The following is a 17,927-nucleotide window of genomic DNA, read 5'->3' on the forward strand; positions in this document are numbered from 1 at the left end:
TCCTCAGAACCCCAGACCCCACCTTGTACAGCAGACATGCTTCTATCTAGAACAGTTCTGCTGTCTGGAAGGCAGGGTGCCCTTTTGGTATAGTAGCATGCTGGCACTTGGATGTGCTACTACTTTCTGCTGAGTGCTGCAAGTTGCGGCAATATCTTCCCTGGTAAAGGAAAAAGGTGCACTCCATGCCACAGCCTTATTACAATGGCCTTGTTCATCTCGACCTCCCTCTCAACAGTTGCACTTTGTATGCTAAATCGCTTGTATGCGAAATCGCTTGATATTTTTACAAGTGGTATTAGTTTATGTAAGTATGGTTTGCATCTCCTGTATTTATTTACTGCCTGTGGCATAAAGGAGGCTTCCACACAGTGGAGAGTTATTATACTCACGCTGCCAAGCAGCAAACATATGAGTCAGATTTGGGTTTTTGAGCAATGTTTTTCAGTGAACAAACGAGGTGCCGTGGAAGAGGCTGCCTAGTCGAGCAGAAAACCAGAATTCCTAGGTCTGTTCGAAAAATGGGCAAAAGTTTCCAGGCCATCTCTCAAGCCAGGATTCCACCCTAATTCCAAGAAAATAATCTCCTCTTATTTCCCCTTCAGAATTCAAACTAGAAGGACTTGTGCAGAAGCACTCAGGTGGCATTAAAACAAAGGAGCACATTTTTATTATAAAAAGCAAGTTAGGCCTTGTTCACTTTTCTTTACTTTATACCCTGCCCTTTCTCCCAAAGGAGCCCAGGGTGGCAAAGGACAAGTGGTAAAGCAAGCACAAAAAGCATTTAAAGCATGTGGAAAACAATCCAAACAACATGCATGCTAGGAAAGATCTCTATCTGAAAGGCTTGGTGGAAGAGGAAGGTCTTTAGTTGGCACCAAAAGGACAACCGGGGGCTTAGCCACACCTCCACTTGCCCCGACACTTTCCTCCAAGAAAAGCTGTGGTTTAGCAAATGGCAATTCTGCAGATCACTGTCCACTCTGGTTTAGTGCTAAAGAGCAGGTTTTCTGGGGGGAAGCAGTGGTGCAAAGGCAAAAGCTTTGCCTAGAAAGTGCAAAATAAGTGGGAAGCTGTTGCAACCTGTGCTTCCTTGGCATGCAGAAGTATGGATGAACCAAGAGTCTGTGCCTGTCTAATATTTAACAAGAGTTCCCTGTGGCACCTATCCCAAAGGGTAGGTGCCACAACACTAAAGGTCTGGTTTCTAGAGGTCTCTCACCTGCAGAGCTCAGTGATCAACTGGCTATATAAGGGGTGATTAAAAAAAAATCCAGTCTAATTCCCGTCTTTCCTAATCTTTGGGCACTTGGGCTGGAGATGATGGGAGTTGAGAGTTCAACATCTGAAGAGCAATATGTCGGCTACTCCTGCTCTACTCCTTTGTCTCATGGTCCTCAGCAGGAGCTGTTGCCTAGCAACAAGGCAAAATCTTTAAAACATTTTAAAAATAAGCCAAAACAATGGTTTAAGACTATTGATGTCATGATTTCTTTAGCTGCACACTGCTCGTTCTTAGCTAAAGGCATCTTGCAAACATTCATAAAGCATCATTAGATGTCCCCGCAAAATATTGTGGCCTATGGTAGTCATAGCAACAAAGCTCCATGCTAGCCTTTCCCAACTTGGTGCCCTCCAACTGTTTAGGACCATCACTCCGAGCAGCACTAGCCATCATGGCCAATGGTCAGGGGTGATGATAGCTGTGGCCCATAACAAATGGGGGGCATGATTTGATGGCTGCAGCAACCTGGCATATGTGAAGGGACCCAAGCATCACTTCAACACAATGGTTTTCAGTGGACTAGTAGTACATCAAGTACAGCAGTCATGTATTATGTGTGGACTAGGTCTCCATCAATGGAAACTCATCCCAGTCATGGACTATGCAACCATCTCCCTTGCGTACTGTAGAGCAGGGAGGCTGACATGCCTGCATAATGGGCCAAGCAGCTTGGGCATAGGGTCTGATGGACTGAATGGCTGTGAGTTCATGGCTGAATGCTTTTCACTGCTAATCTACCATCTTGGTTTGGTTTTCTTGGATTTTGACAAATGTTTATGCAAAGTCCACAGTTTCTTTGCATCTTCTCAAGACGTCCCGAAATGCATGGCCATGCTACTTTTTATCTTTTGCTCCCTTGCATTTTAAGAATGCGTAACATCAAACTTCTGTCTTGATCTGGTCCAATTATTCCCTAAAGGCAATTAAGGTGAAACTTCCATGTAGCAGGAACTAACCAGTGTTTTGAATTGGAAACAGCCCTAAAAGCTTTGGAAGTATGCGGTTTTCCATTTCTCTTTCGAGGCTCTTTAATTGATTGGATACTCCTTGGAGCTTTATCAGAACTCATTTCACTTGGGTTTTAAAATGAGCATTTTCCAGAAGATCGTTTTTAGTGCTCACTAAGGGCAGTACTACAACTTGCCTTGACAATCGTAGAATATTGACCAGGTGTTACTGATTGTACAGAGGACGCTCTTCACTTTTAAGGGCTTTCTGGTCCAAATCCAGTTTAAAGATAAAGAACTGGTTCGATTCCAACTAGCTCAGTTGGTAGAGCATGAGACTGTTAATCACAGGGTCATGGGTTCGAGCCCAAAGTCGGGTGAAAGATTTCTGCATTGCAGGGAATTGGACTAGATGATCCTTGTGGTCCCTTCCGACTCTACAATTCCGTGATTCTATTATTCTAACCTTAAGAAAGAGAGTAGCAAGTTGTCCATCAGCACGCATGTGTGATGTCACACATGCGACCATCACATCATTGGGAGGAGGCCTCCATGACCATGCCCAGACTGAGGAGGGAAGGAAGGTGGCGTCTCTGAGGAGGAGGTACCGGCGGAGACAGCTGAGAAGTAGCAAGGGAGATGCAGGTATGTGTGGGGCAGTAGCAGCGCCTTCTCTCCTCAGGCCCAGCCCCCTGCCAACAAATACTATGAGTGTTCAAAGTTATCTCAGCCCAATAGAATTGGCACACCTGCCCTGAGCTATCATTCCCAGGGTTTCTTGGGGAAAGAGAATTACCTGTTTGTGGTGAAAATATGCCCCTGGAAATACACTCCTCCACTGAAATCTGCTCTCAACGCTATAAACAGTGAAAGGAACAACAAGAAGAGAAAGTTGGAGGCAGTTGAAGAGGATTATGCTGGACTGGAAAAGCTCATCAGAATACACAAGGTCCCTGAAGCTACCATCAAGTTGTGAAGGCTCCAGCCAGCCTTTTGATGCACGGAGTAGTCTGCATAGTAAAGAAATAGCTATTACGCTGGAATCAATTTGAGCTCTATGGGGAAACTATAAAAACCCGGAGCCAAATTTGGCTTTTGGATGCATAAACAGTGCTTCCATTGATTTCGACAGAAGCCACACACATGCTTCTGAAGGGAGGACATGGGACCCTGAGCCTTTAACCCACGGCTGCTACTGCACTCAGTTGATCCATGAGGTAAATAAGGCTCCAGAACAGCAGTAACTTAGAAGAGTTTTTGGACCATTGACCATAAGTGCTCTGACTGAAGGGTGTTTTCCCCTACTAACAAAACAAGACCAATTTTGCTAGGGTTACAGAAAGGCATAAATAGCCCATCGTTAAAAACTTCCAGTCTACCATATATATATATTTTTAAAAAACATCCAACAGCCACTCTGGAAAACTACTTAAAATGAACAAAATCCTTTTTCCAGAGCAAGGGGCAAGATTTGCCAAGGAAAAACAATTAGGAAAGCTTTTTCTTTCTTTCTTAGCACCAATGATTCTGTAACCAGCGTGATTTCTCTACTGGCATTCCAGAACTTTTAGTGCTGTATCATGTAACCTTCGGCCAGGTAGACTCCCCATCAAGGATGGCTGGGGCTGTTCTTTGAACATTGAAGTGTGTGACATCTGTTTGCATCTTTGCACAGCAGCAGGCAGGCAAATGATTCAACGAGGGAAGATTGTTTGCTGGCACAACATAGTAAAAGCAAAGATTTATTTGCTGCCATGAAAAAGAAATACACATCATACATTGCTGGGGAGTGAAAAGGTTTTTTGAAGATGCACGCTGATGCCTCTTTATGCACATTCCCCGTACGGCTTGAGATAACAACAGCACATGCAATATTAGATTTCCCGGGGCTTGTTGCACCTGGAACCCTACTGGAGCAGCATTGCAGGTATGAGGGAGAAAAGATCTTCCACCCTGAATATCAGCAATATGTTTATTCATATTGTTCCATGTCTCTGAGAAGTCAGAGACTCCAGGGGTTCCAGCACTTACCCAGGGTTCCATTTCCTTGGAATGATGGTCAATGGAGACTGGATATGTGCTTTTATTTACACGTACATACAACTTGAGCATAGGAAGGAAGGGCTCACATCATTAACACTCCACAGATCTTGCCTCCCCATTAGGTTCTGTGGGAGACCCCCAAATCATAGGTTTGTATCCAGCATAGAGCAAAATAAGCCTCTGTGCTTCCATCTTCTGGCCTAAACTCGCACACAGACAGCCCCACTTGGCCTGTTGTTCTCACTCCTAGGATGATGTAGAATCCAGCCAGGTAAGGTAGCAAAAAGGCCCACCTAGGACTCACCCTTTGGACATGTAAATGGTGGTGCTGAACTGGCCAGAGGAAATCATCTAACAGGTTAAACAGGTTTCCTCTTATAGATTCTAACCTCACACACATAAGGACCACAGGTTTGGAAAGGATCGGTGGGTATCATCCACATTGACCCTCCAAACTGTAACCCTCCCAAAAGCCCACAAACTGGGCCTGAAAGCAGCAGCACTCTCCCAGTTTGTATCTGGTGGGAAGACTGCTTTTAGCTGTGTCAATAGCTAACACAAAAATAGGATGTTCAAGGAGGAGCTGTGATGTGGATTCCTCTTCTCATGTGACCAGGGATGTCAGCCCCAGTGAGTTGGTGGCTGAAGATAGACTTGAACCAGGAACCTCGCCTTCCATATCTTTAACCCCTGCAGTGCCCCAACTATAATAGCTCCCCTTGCTCAGGATTGCTGTGTCATTTGATCTTTCAATTGACCTTTCATTCTTTTCATTTTTCAAGTCCAGACCGAAGCATGGGTGAAGCCTCACTTCCTTTGCTGACATCCCATGCAAGTGCGGCTGATAACCATAGGAGGGACAGGGGGGCAGGCACCCCCCAAAAAAGAGAAGGAGCTTGTTCTTCCCCTCCCCCCCACCAATTCTGAACTAACAAACACTGTTATTTCTCTTTGCCCCTTCTGTGGCCCCTGCCCAGATTTCCCCCCTGGGGCTACCACTGCTGATAATTCATTTATTTATTATTATCGCAAACAGGTTCGGGGTAATGGATGGTTCAAGTGCTTTGGTGAGGATGGCTGAAAAGGTTGCCTGTCTTCAACTGATAGCGCAGGGTTGTGTGCAGAAGCAATTGCAGGGAAGGAAGCAAAGAGCTAAAATAAACACCACAAACCATCTGATGAAAGGTGGCGTTTCTCTCTTATCAGAACCATTAAAATTCCAGTCCAGAGAAGAAGAATAAGAAGAAGAAGAAAGAACAGCAGGAGGGGCCTGGAAACCCTTGGAATCTGCAGTCATCATCTAGGACAGCAAAACAGCTTGCGCTCTGTTCATTTTGCTTGCAGCAGCTTGTTATTCTCTCAGATAGGGCAGGAGATTACGAAGACTTTTCCCCCTCATGTGGCGAAGGTTGCTTGGAGCAACTTTAGGTATGAAGAGGAAGTCTGCTGTGTATTGTGCGTAGGTCTGGAGAAATGGTTTTGACTGAGGGATAGTGGCTGTTTATTGGCATCCGTCTGTCTTGAGAGACAATGGAGTGTGCCTCTGTCAAACCGCTGGGTTAGCAGCACTCAAGTGACCTTCCCAGGGCACAAGTTTGGGCAGTGTGTATGGAAGTCCTGGACTGCCCTGACAACAAAACTCCCCTCTTGGCCTCACTGATGTGGTCCAAAGGAAAGCAGAGCAAGACATTTGGCACCAGCTTGGCTGCAGGAGTTGCTGGAAGGAGGCGTTCAAGGCACCATTCAACTGCATTAGGGACTCCACTCCAGATTTGTCTAGGGTGTACTCCTTAGCCTTTTCTTCTCCCAAAGATATCCTGCAAAGCAGTGGAGGTTTAGGACCAGAGTTTTCCTTCTCCTAGATGGGCTCCCTTCCCATGTTGATGAGCCCCATCTGCCCCTCACTTCCTGCTATAGCACATGCAGAAACCTCCTTCTTGACTGTTGGAGCCACTATTGGTCTGGTCTGCTCAGAGCCTGTCTTCGCATGCACAGTATGGGGTGATTATTTGAAGCAGAGGAGAGGTGCCCCTCCTCGAACAGAGTTTGCCTCCTTCCTCTGCTGCTCTCTGCCTTTCTTGCTACGCTAGTCTCTCTACCTTGCCCGCAGGCAAAAAAGCTTTATCTCAGGAAAGGGGAAAGTGGTAGCAGGTGGCAGAGCAGAGGCCTAAGAAGAGGGGTGAGGAACCTGTGGCCCTCCAGATGTTGTGGGGACTAAAACTCCTACCATTCCCATGCTGGTTAGGGCTGATGGAAGTTGGAATCCAACAACGTCTGAAGGACCAGCAGTCTCCCACCCCTACAGTAGAAGGAAAGTTTCAAAGAACCACATATACATCACCTCCACCATGCTTTTTAAAAGAAAGTTTCACTGGTGGGCACTGTATGCCTTTAAGCATGCAGAAAGGCACTTTTAAAATGTTCTAAAAATGCAAATTACATAAGAATGCAACAAATGTATTTTAACATTAAATATGAGTAGAAGGAATTTAGCGCTTACATTAACAGTGACCTCCCTCAGTTCTTGCTGGTGGAATTCTCCCATTCTCTGAGTACTTTTTGCTCCCTCTATATTCTCACCAGAGATTACAGGCAGCATGCACATATTTCCCCTATTCTTAACTGTTTCAAATAATTGCAATTCTGGGATTGATATTATCTTTAATGTTAATATATGACACTTTTTTCCTTGGCTGTCTCTTTTCCTTTTTTAAAAAAATGAAAGCTCAGAGTCTGGGACCCCTGTCTGGGAGTGCCAATCCATCCTGATTTGTTTATGTGGAAGTTACATGACTTTCCTTATTGCCAAAGGCTGGTTGTTGTGTTTTTTCACCAGCGCACCAGAACACTTTATTAGCACAGACCTGCTTGCTGGTATGTAACTGAATTCCTCCCACCAAATAGTAACAGTCTGGAAGTGACCTCGTGGGGGGGAGGGTCCTGCTTCAGGTCCCTGTGCAATGAACTACAGTGGTACCTCAGGTTACATACACTTCAGGTTACATACGCTTCAGGTTACAGACTCCGCAAACCCAGAAATAGTGCTTCAGGTTAAGAACTTTGCTTCAGAATGATAACAGAAATCGTGCTCCAGCGGCGCGACGGCAGCAGGAGGCCCCATTAGCTAAAGTGGTGCTTCAGATTAAGAACAGTTTCAGGTTAAGAACGGACCTCCGGAACGAATTAAGTACTTAACCTGAGGTACCACTGTACACACACTGCTGGGCTCAAAATAAGGCATAAGTCTAAAGCATCCCCACCCTGGTCCATCTCAGACTTCAGAAACTTATTGGAGGAACTGGACATGGAAGAAGGGATTGATTTCCTTCATAAGCGCAAATCACTGTATGTATGAGATAAGCCAACAGGTGCCCAAGCCAGTTGCTATGGCAACAGCCCAGTGCCATCTATATGTGTTTAATACACTTTAGCTCATTATGCTGGGATCTGTGTCTGTGTATTGGGGTCAGTCAGTGAGTCTGTCTGTCTGTGAGTCATTCTGTGTTACATCTTGAATTGCTGGGGCAACAGGAATGCTTTGTGCTTTGTATATATCTGTAGCTGCAAAGCCTACAAACTGTGTGCATATATGAACATCTGGAACTGCATTACTGAAGCCTAATCTTCTACAGCAGTAAACTATTTTGGACCCTAAGCTGCCTTTGTGTGGTAACTGGAACTTGGGGCGACTTCTGCTGTGTGGGTATCTCGCCTTAGATTCCCAACAAGACTGGTCACTGGCCATGTCCCTTACAACTCCTTCGATCAATAAATGTGTTACTATGACTTGCTGTTGCCCGACTCAGTCATTCTTCTGCAATCCATTTGTGTGGCTTTGTGTTTGTTTGTTTTTACTCTCAAATAGTTATGGTCCTCAAAACCTGTACATCAAGGATAATATAAGGTAGGTCCAGAGAGAGAGAGAGAGAGAGAGAGAGTGGCGGGAGGCAGCAGGGACACACACACCATTCATATGGCTTTTGTTTATTCAAGAGCCAGGAAAAACACGTCTTAATGGGTCGCAGATGTTAAAGGGGAGATATCTCTAGACATAAAGAATGCCCTGTGCAAATTTTATTGGTTTAGATGGTAAATCCATTTCAGTGCATTTCCAAATGGGGCAGCTACTTAGTTAGATGTAACACCCAAGTCCCCAAAAGGCGCATGATCTGAATGGGATGCATAATTTAAAAGCAAAATGACTTTCGGGAAGGCAGGGGAGGTGCTCCGCTTTGCACATCTCATATACCTTGAAAGATAGCAGGAAGACGGATCCAGCACAGGTCCAGCCTTGCCTTGAGGACAGTAAGCCCCTTCGGGCTTCTTTCTTAGCAGGATGATGTCATCACGGCTAAGTCTAAACCTGACTGAAATTGCTGGAGATGAATGATAGCCATAATCATGAAGAGTTAGCAGTTAATTCGAACCAGTGGAATATGCACTTAGAGAGGCAAGGCACTTACGCAGCACAAAGATTCTTGCATTGCAGAGGAGAGTTTATGAGCAGCTGGTTGATAATAGCTTTTTGCAAAAATAAACACTCTCTAAATGCGCAACCAGACTGAAAGGGGGGGGAGAGCTCTTTGAGTCTGAGGACTGGGAAATACATTATAGGTACAAAGCATTTATCACAAGGTAAATTTGTTTTACTCTTGGGTAGCTGCCATATGTCCCCCAGGTTACTCTAAAGGAAAACGGCAGGTACCTCCTGAATGATTATTACTTATCCCTGACAATCCCTGTTTGTCACTCATCCTTTTGAATCACTGTCTTTAGCCTTGCTGCTACTGTCCAGAGTGGTGTTTTTCCAATCTTCCTACTCTCTGGGAAGCCTCTCCACATTGGTTTATGAGGAGCCACCTCATAAGAATGTCAGCTCCTTGCAAAGGATTCTGACACATTTTCTACAGCAAATGTTCTGTCGGGCCTTGATGTTGACCCTCATCCCGCGAGGTTACATTGCAGGGGAAGGTTCATAATGGCAACGAAGATGGTCATTCAGGCAACATATCTGCCATTGCAAAAGAAACCACTTATTTGCTTCCAAGAAAGCCCAGAGTCCTGAGAATATAAATTGAAGCCATCTGTCTATAGGCAAATGTTAGTTATCCCATGGTGTAGCTACCAAGGGACAAAGTTCAATCTGTGAAGCAGAGCTGAGTTCCAACGGTTTTCATTTCTCTGCCATCTCAGAGAACGTCATCAGAAATGGGAGTGGAAATTGCCACAATCTGCATGTTTGTCTGACATCAGGAACAGAAATCACTTGAACTAATATGAGTGGCATTCACTACTACTGGTTTCCTCCCCGCCCTCACTCCACAAACATTATATTTTACTGAAATGAATGGAAGCATACAAGAGCACAGTGGTGGACAGAATAGCTTTTCATAAAGTTGGCCAACTAGTAAAATGACTCTTTCTGATAAAACATTATTGCATATAATTTGTATTGTCTTTATGGTTTTACAGGTTGCCTAGATGAGAATGGGATGCAACTCAGGCAGGATAAAATGGATAAAACGGGACATCACCCTTTTCATTTCAATGGCTCTTTCACATGATACATATATTATTTCCCACATCTGAAAATGACTGCCTCCTTAATCACCCCACCCCATCTCTAGAGCAAATGATTAATGTAGCTCTGGAAAGGCACCAGACTGTGTCAATATGGATAATCAATATCAAAGCAAATGGAGTTGAAGAACACGCTGCCCAATACCTTATCTTGCAAAACCTTGTTGCTGTTACATTTCTCTGGCACCTTAGCCTGCACCGTCCCTGAACATCCTGGGGTGCCCTCTCAGAGGTTATCACGTCTGCACTTGCCCAGAGCCTCATAAATGAAGCTTGTGAGGCCATTTACATTCCAGGACTCTAGTTTCTTGCAATGCACTGGAGTGCTAATGCCACCAGTGGAGTCTCTTGCGGAATTGTGTGCACATAAGGAGGCTTGTTTGCTCTCTGTGTTTGCCATGATCTAAGTTATAGCCCCAGTTCATAGGTTACCACTGGTTCTTCATACGTTGGAGGAACAGAAACTCCCTATATCTGCACTATAACAATGCAGATGCTATAACACAGGGTTCAGCAAACTTTTTCAGCAGGGGGCTGGTCCACTGTCCCTCAGACCTTGTGGGGGGGCCGGACTATATTTTTTTGTGAGGGGGGATGAACAAATTCCTATGCCCCACAAATAACCCAGAGGTGCATTTTAAATAAAAATACACATTCTACTCACGGAAAAAACACCAGACAGGTCCCACAAATAACCTAGAGATGCATTTTAAATAAAAGGACACATTCTACTCATGTAAAAACATGCTAATTCCCAGACCATCCTTGGGGCAGATTTAGAAGGCGATTGGGCCAGATCCGGCCCCTGGGCCTTAGTTTTCCTACCCATGCTATAACATGATGAACCAGATAATGTTCTGATGAGCTTTTAGTGAATTCCCCATTCCCATGTCCTAGCCCCAGGAATTTTAGCCAAATCATGGCCCCTGTAAAACAGTAGTGGAGGCCATTACAACATGTAAGGGGGTCAGTCTCCCACTCTGGCCCCATTGTTAATTCCAGCACTAGGGTCAGGCATGTGCAGAGGGAGTCTTGTATAGATGAAGAAGGAATTTGACTGAGTTTGCATTTAAAGCTGAATTGACCAAATTCACACTAACAATATGCAAACAGTGGAATGACTATCCTTTGAAATTTGCACTTCTCAGAATTTTGCAACGCAGCTCTTCAGTCAAGTAATGGGCTGCAAATGCATACACTAGGGTCAGTTGTGCATAAAAAATGCATGTGTTTGTGAAAATAACACAGATATATGTATTATAGTTGGGGAAACTCACCCACAAAAATGTGTATTGCTAGGCAAAATCACACACACACACACACAGAATGAAATTTGCACGGATTTTCATGAGGACTTGTTTTTCATAAACCGTTGTGGAAATGTGGAGAAGTGAATTTAAGATTGGGGAAATGAGAAACTGAGATTGACATATTCACCACTTCCTAGAGCAGGCACCCCCAAACCTGGCACTCCAGATGTTTTGGGACTACAATTCCCATCATTCCTGACCACTAGTCCTGTTAGCCAGGGATGATGGGAGTTGTAGTCCCAAAACATCTGGAGGGCCGAGTTTGGGGATGCCTGTCCTAGAGGCTTGCCTGGGTGAGCAGAGGGAAAAACTTTCAGGGATAACGACTACTGACTTCCTTGGGTAGCTCAGTACCAGAGAATCTGTTTTATATGCAGAAGGTCTCAGATTCAATTGCAGGCATCTCCAGGTATGGCGGCGGGGTGGGGGGTGGGGAGAGATCCCACCTGAAATCCTGGAAAGCTGCTGCCAGTTTTAGCACACAATCCGGAGCTAGATGGACCAGTGGTCTAACTCAGTCTAAGGTGGCTTCCTATGTTCCTTGTCCCAGGTTTTTCTTATGGCAGGCGCTGCTTGTGATGTATAGCAGTAAAAACAAAACAGAGGTCACATTTCCTCCTGCAGGGCTGGCCAGATAAACATTTTGCTGTCAGTGCTCAAGTGGCAAATGGTTCCCCATTCCAAGTCCAGGGACATGATATCCAACACCAGCCCAGTTATTTTGTCACCCAAGGCAGAATATTCCACAAGCACCTCTCCCTGTCTGTAATAACACAATGATAATAAATAACTAACACTTTGCAGCTTTTTCATGACTTGGAAAATCAGTTGTCTCAGGGTGGGTGCTTCCCTCTGCTTAATGATAGGGCCGGCCCCTTGTCCCCCTGCATCAGGCGAAAATATGCAAGGGGGAAACAGGAGTTTTAGGTGGAAACATTGTCCACAAAGGAGGAAATTAGAGATATGAGAGGTTCTGGTTTGGTTCATGGCCTTTCTTGAGGGTGGCTGGTTTGAATCAGCCCCAGAACAAAGCCCTTATGTACTATATGGATATCTCTCAGCAACAGAATCTAGCTTGATGAAGGCAACCCCAGAGGGCTGGGAGTGGCTCCCTTTTTTCCGAGGCAATATTTCAAACCTAGTATTTGTCTCTGTACGGATTGGAAACCGTTGCCAAAAGGAAAGAGGAAAAGGGTGGTGATTTTATTTTAAGTTTCCTGTACCTCAATCACTGTCAAAGATGGAGAGGTGGCGTTCCTCCTATAGGGCAACTACAAAGAATAACTTTAATATTTTATTGCTTGCACCAGGAATAGAGAGCATTAAAAAGAAAGAAAAGAAACATACCATTCTTGGGGAATGAAAGGGGCGGGGGGAGAGAGAGAGATGAATTTATTGAAATGCCATTATTAAATTGTAGTTCTTGGAACAGGAGTATAAATCTGCAGCTAGGGAGGAAGAGGAAGACAAAAAGCCACTTCCTTCTCACACATCATTAAACCGAGGGCTTAAGGAAAGAACAACTGAAAAGGAACAAGGGCTATTATGTAGCTTCAAAGAGGATCTCCTGTCATTGGCTGGAAATGGGGATACGGAATACCTTGCAGATTGATTCATTGCCCCGAAAGGCACAAAATTGTTGGCAGGTTCAGGCCTAGAGCAGTCTCTGGCTTTTCTTGCTAAGTGAATTAAACCACACCCAGTGGGTGCCTGGGCGTGTCAGCACGACCACCGCCATCCACCATCCATTAAGCTGGGCACCAGAGGGTCGTGTTCTGGTCTGATGCTGGATCCCATGGGCAATGTGGGTCAGGAGTCGCAGGACCACAGACAGCTCCCAGTGAGCAACTTGCTCCAATAAAAGCTGAGAGCAGACTCAACCTTTTCAAGCCTCTGCCGCTGGACTACTTCTCCCAGGTTCAGCCACTCTGCTGCTAGCTTACAATTCTTAAAGGGACAACACTCTGGCCTGAGAATGGGTATGTCCCTTCTGTTCCCTAGCCTCCCACTTGGTTTCATTGCCTGTGCCACTGGACCGGTGAGGTTCTGGGGGAGGTATTTGATACCTTGGGCTCAAGAGAAGGTGTTTGCGAGGGCCTGGGCTTTGTCCCTACAGATGTGGGAGGTTCTTCTGGAGGTTCATGTTCATCACCTTCAGGCTCAGTGGTGTCCTGAACTCCAGCAGCAGGCTGAGAGCCCTGAACCTTGCCTGTCTCCTGAGCTGGAGACTCTACAGCATTCCTGTTTGTAGAGCTGAAGCTCAGAGCTGAGGAAGAACATTAGTCCAGCAGCTAATGATTCCAACTTAGCTGTCAAAATGGTTCCATTGCATCAACTCTTGCTTGCTCCTATGTCACCACATGCTGCCCTCAGCCATGGACTTGTGTTGTTTTTTTCCTGGGAGGAAGATGGGTGGCACTTTTCAGCTACACTTTTCTTTTTGCTCCCCATGAAGGGGTCAAGACAACCTCTTTGTGACTTAGTCATCAATGGGATATTGGCTAGAAGTTCCTTCCCCAACACCCACATGGTGGCTGGGTTCCCTCTCAGCCTCCCTCTTGTCTTTTGAAATCTTTAAATGTAGGATTCTCCCAATCACTACCATATTCCAGCACATGACAGTGGTGACCCTTGCATGCTATTTGTCTGCTACATCTTGGCGTCTTTGCACCTTCCACCTTGCTCTTTAATATATTTATCATTTAATTTGGAAGGGCTGCTTGGGGATTGGTGACTAGATAAGCCAAAGAGATTTGCACCTTCCTTTTCACTTCATGCTACTGCAAGAGAGACAAACCGGGGATCTTACCAAGTTGCATCACCCAGCAGAGGCTGGAAAGGCAGGACAGATCACCCCTCTGAAAATATATGCCAACCAATATTTTGCATAAAAGACTCTAGCAGTCACTGCCATATAATTAGCAAATTCACCATGCTATATTTATATTAATCTATATGACAAAATACACACATATAAAGGATCAGACATAATCAAACATCCTAGAATTTTTTCCACTGATTTTTTTTTATCTTCCTCCTGTATCATCCCTTTTATTTAATGAAAAACCTGGCCAGATACTATAGGAATCTCCTTGTTCATTTTTACATTTTCTACACTTCAGGCAGCAAGCAATACTTATTTGATATGAATACATCTTGTCATCATTTTAAAGCTATTCTTTTAAATCTTCATAGTCAAGGAAAAGTTAAAGCCTAGCGACCATAGATATTACCAAACCGACATTTTAATATTAGCCAAATTCTTGACCCCAATGAGTCATAAATTCCTTGACCTGTTCCATTTCACATTCAGACTGTAAATGCAGCTTGTACATTTTGGGCAATAAATGTTTATTAATCATTATTATTGCCCTTTCAAATTCTGTTGTTTTCCATAACCCAAACTTAATTATGCTTTCAAAAGATCTGAATTGTAAGCATTTTAGCAAAAGATAATTAATTCCACTCTATTTATCTTTTAATTCAGCATATGATAAAACTTTTTCATTTATTGCAATATATTAATATCTAGAGGCCTCATATTTCTTCCATAAATCAAATGGTAGCATTTCTCAACATTAAAGTCTGTATCATGAATAACCAACACTATTGGCAATTTGACAGGACTAATCTTTTTTCTTTTCTTTTTTTGTTTTACTTATCCCAATTTCTCCAAAGATTGTAAATTAATCTGGCTGGCTTCTTTAAAGTTCTTGTCATCTTAGATTTGCATTTATCCATAAAAGCGTATGTAAAGGTATTTTCATAAGTGCCTTTTCATACTGATATTGAAACTTACAAGTTTTCTATCTAATCCGGAACCCAATTTATACAATGTGCAAAATAATACACTTCTATGTTAGGGGTGGCTTTCTCATCTGTTCTCATATTGCAGAATGCTTTGACTCAAGGATGGTCTCAGGGGCTACAGTGTCAATCATCCATGACCATTAGTCATGCTGACTGGGGCTGATGGGAGTCGGAGTCCAACAGTATCCAGAGGCTGTAATAAAGCATAGATCTAATATATAAGGAGAACAGGGCTGGCCCTACCATGAGCCATGCTGAATCACTGTGGACTAGCATGATGGAGGATTGTGGGCCACCCACAGGACCGCACACCACCATCATTGCTGCTGTCTTCCTGGCTGGCTTCTGGGCCCCTGGTGACTTCTGCTGCACTCACCAGCCCAGCACTTGCTCTTGCTTCTCTCACCGATCTGCCGTGCAAGACTTCTGTGGGGTCCTCCGGGATGCCCACCACATCTCCTTCCTCAAAGTTGAGCCATTGTGGGTGGGATAATCCATCAGAAGAAGAAGAGTTTGGATTGGATGTCCTGCTTTATCACTACCCGAAGGAGTCTCAAAGCTGCTAACATTCTCCTTTCCCTTCCTTCCCCACAACAAACACTCTGTGAGGTGACTGGGGCTGAGAGACTTCAGAGAAGTGTGACTGGCCCAAGGTCACCCAGCAGCTGCATGGGGAGGAGCGGAGACGCGAACCCGGTTCACCAGATTACGAGTCTACCACCCTTAACCACTACACCACACTGGCAACTGTGGTGCTGATGCTTTGACACAGATTAGTTTAAAGTGACTGGGAAATCAGGGATCTAAAGAGTGCAAGGAGATTATAGAAGTGCAGAAGCCTGTCTGCTTCAGATTGTTGCCCTCCAGTTTGTGGAGTTTGTGGAGCACAATGAGGATGAAAACAAGGCCTATGCATGTACTGTACACATCACTGTAGCACCTGTGGAGGGTTTCGGTCGCACAAAGAAACAATCTCACCTATACATGTAACCTTTTTAACACTCAATTGGAAGCCTCCCAGAGTGGCTGGGGAAACTCAACCAGATGGGCGGGGTATAAATTTATTATTATTATTATTATTATTATTATTATTATTATTATTATTATTATTATTATCATCATCACCATGGGAGCCCACACTTCCCTCTTAGAGATCACCAACCTGCTCTCTGCCTCACAGGCTGCAACTTCCTCCTTCCCACCCAGCTTTGCTTTCGGTCTTCCAGATTGCAGACGTTCTATCATCTGGAAGAAAACTTCCAGCCAAAGGAATTTAAATTGCATAAAAGGAAGCAATATCCCCTTGGAATAAGGAGGGGATCCATGTTCCTCTCCTCTCCCCGGCAAGTCTTTCATGTGCTGTATCACCATGCCAGCAAAGTATATTGGCATTTTCTAAAACAAAAATAAGAAATTCCAGCTTTCTGCTTTGAAACAGAATCTTACAGCTGCTCACAAATTCCATGTTTCTCATTCGTCTGAATGTTCCATAAACAGTTCTGGGTCCAAAATTACATTTGAGGTCGGATCTGCCACATTTTATTTGAAAAGGGGAGAGAAAGAGAGACAGAGTGAATGGGGAGAGAGAGAAGGAGCCCTGCAGTTCTTTAAAGTAATTCTAATGACAGGAATCTTATTCAGAGAATAATGCTGGCATCCAGAAAACTCAAAAGCTTTTCATTTTGAAAGCCACTCTTGAAAAACTCTTGCTGAATTTATATAGACTTAGAAATCATACGAGTTGAATGACATAATGAATTTGGCCTTCACTAATTCCTGATCGTTTTCAGAAACATCTGTTCGACAGAATGGGAGAGTCACCAGCTGCACCAAATTTCTTGCGAGGGGGCACAGGTGGAACACTGGGGCTATGTGAATGAACAAAAGACATGGGGAACATATGGTTTTAAAAGTTCAAAATGTATATAAAATTTAGGTCTATCAACCCATTTAAGAAATCTTAACAGTGCAATTCTGTGCGTGTTTATGTAGAATTAAGTATTGTCTGTTATGGACTGGTTGGATTCAGAGGAACAGTGGGAGGAACCAACTGAGGAACCAGCAAGAGAAGAAGGTGAGGAGCCCAGGGAGTGGTGGTGGGACAACGATGAATAGATAGAGGGAGAAGACTGAGAGGAGGAAGTGTTGGAAGCTGAAGGGGTGGCAGACTGGGAGAGTCTGTGAAAGACTGGAGTCCAGAATCAGAAGTTGGAGAGTGGGAGAAGGGAGGTCAAGAGGCAGAGATGAGTCCAGCTGGTGAAGAGTCTCAGGTGTCTCCCTGTCCTGCTGTGACAAGGGCAGAGGAGAGATTGGCTGCACGCAGGCGCAGTCTCTGATTGCTTAGAAAAAGTCCTGGAGGGGAGGGAATTTAGATGGCAGGGACTTTCAGTCTTGGCAACTGGTCCGTCAACTCAGTGCAGTTTGTGTTTGAAAGGGATTCATGTTGAAAGGGATTCATTTCCCTCCATATGGAGGGCATAAGAGGTTGTCTCTTGCACTTTTTTTAAAACTTAAAACAAATTAAGAGGTGGCCAAGTGGTATATATCCTTGCATGTGTTTTTCTTTAAAAAACAACACAAAACTTTGTCGTTTCACAACAACTTTTTCAGGGCTTGTTTGTGCCCTCCAAGAGGCCATTATAGACCTCTGATAGGCCACAGAACATGAGGCTGTCAATTATGCTGCCTCCGAAGAGCTCTGGGATGTATTTATTTATTGGTTAAAGCAAAGTAATTTGGGGTTGTTTTTCTTTAAGAAAACACTTAAATGAAGCTTTAAAAAGTTTTTAGTAATAAATAAATAAAATAATTTGAAACCCCCACACTCTTCAGTACCCCGTCGACATCATGTGGGATAGCCATATTTCCTAGCACCGCATTTCTTTAAAACCTCACCCTCCAAGGGGAAAAACCCCGCTGTTCACAGATCATAACACTGTATACTGGACTGGA

The 17,927-nt window shown here is 44.3% G+C and overlaps 1 long non-coding RNA gene across 1 annotated transcript in view; it reads right to left on the reverse strand.

Moving 5' to 3' along the window:
* LOC309542425 overlaps positions 1-9,374 on the reverse strand; it is a 63,512-nt gene extending 54,138 nt beyond the window's left edge. The window contains exon 1 of the long non-coding RNA XR_014224231.1: positions 9,043-9,374. This is a non-coding gene — a long non-coding RNA (uncharacterized lncRNA). The remainder of the gene's footprint in view (positions 1-9,042) is intronic.
* Positions 9,375-17,927: the final 8,553 nt, after the last annotated feature.

This window comes from Podarcis vaucheri, assembly GCF_965113315.1.
Source record: "Podarcis vaucheri genome assembly, chromosome: 10".
Lineage (NCBI taxonomy): Eukaryota > Metazoa > Chordata > Lepidosauria > Squamata > Lacertidae > Podarcis > Podarcis vaucheri.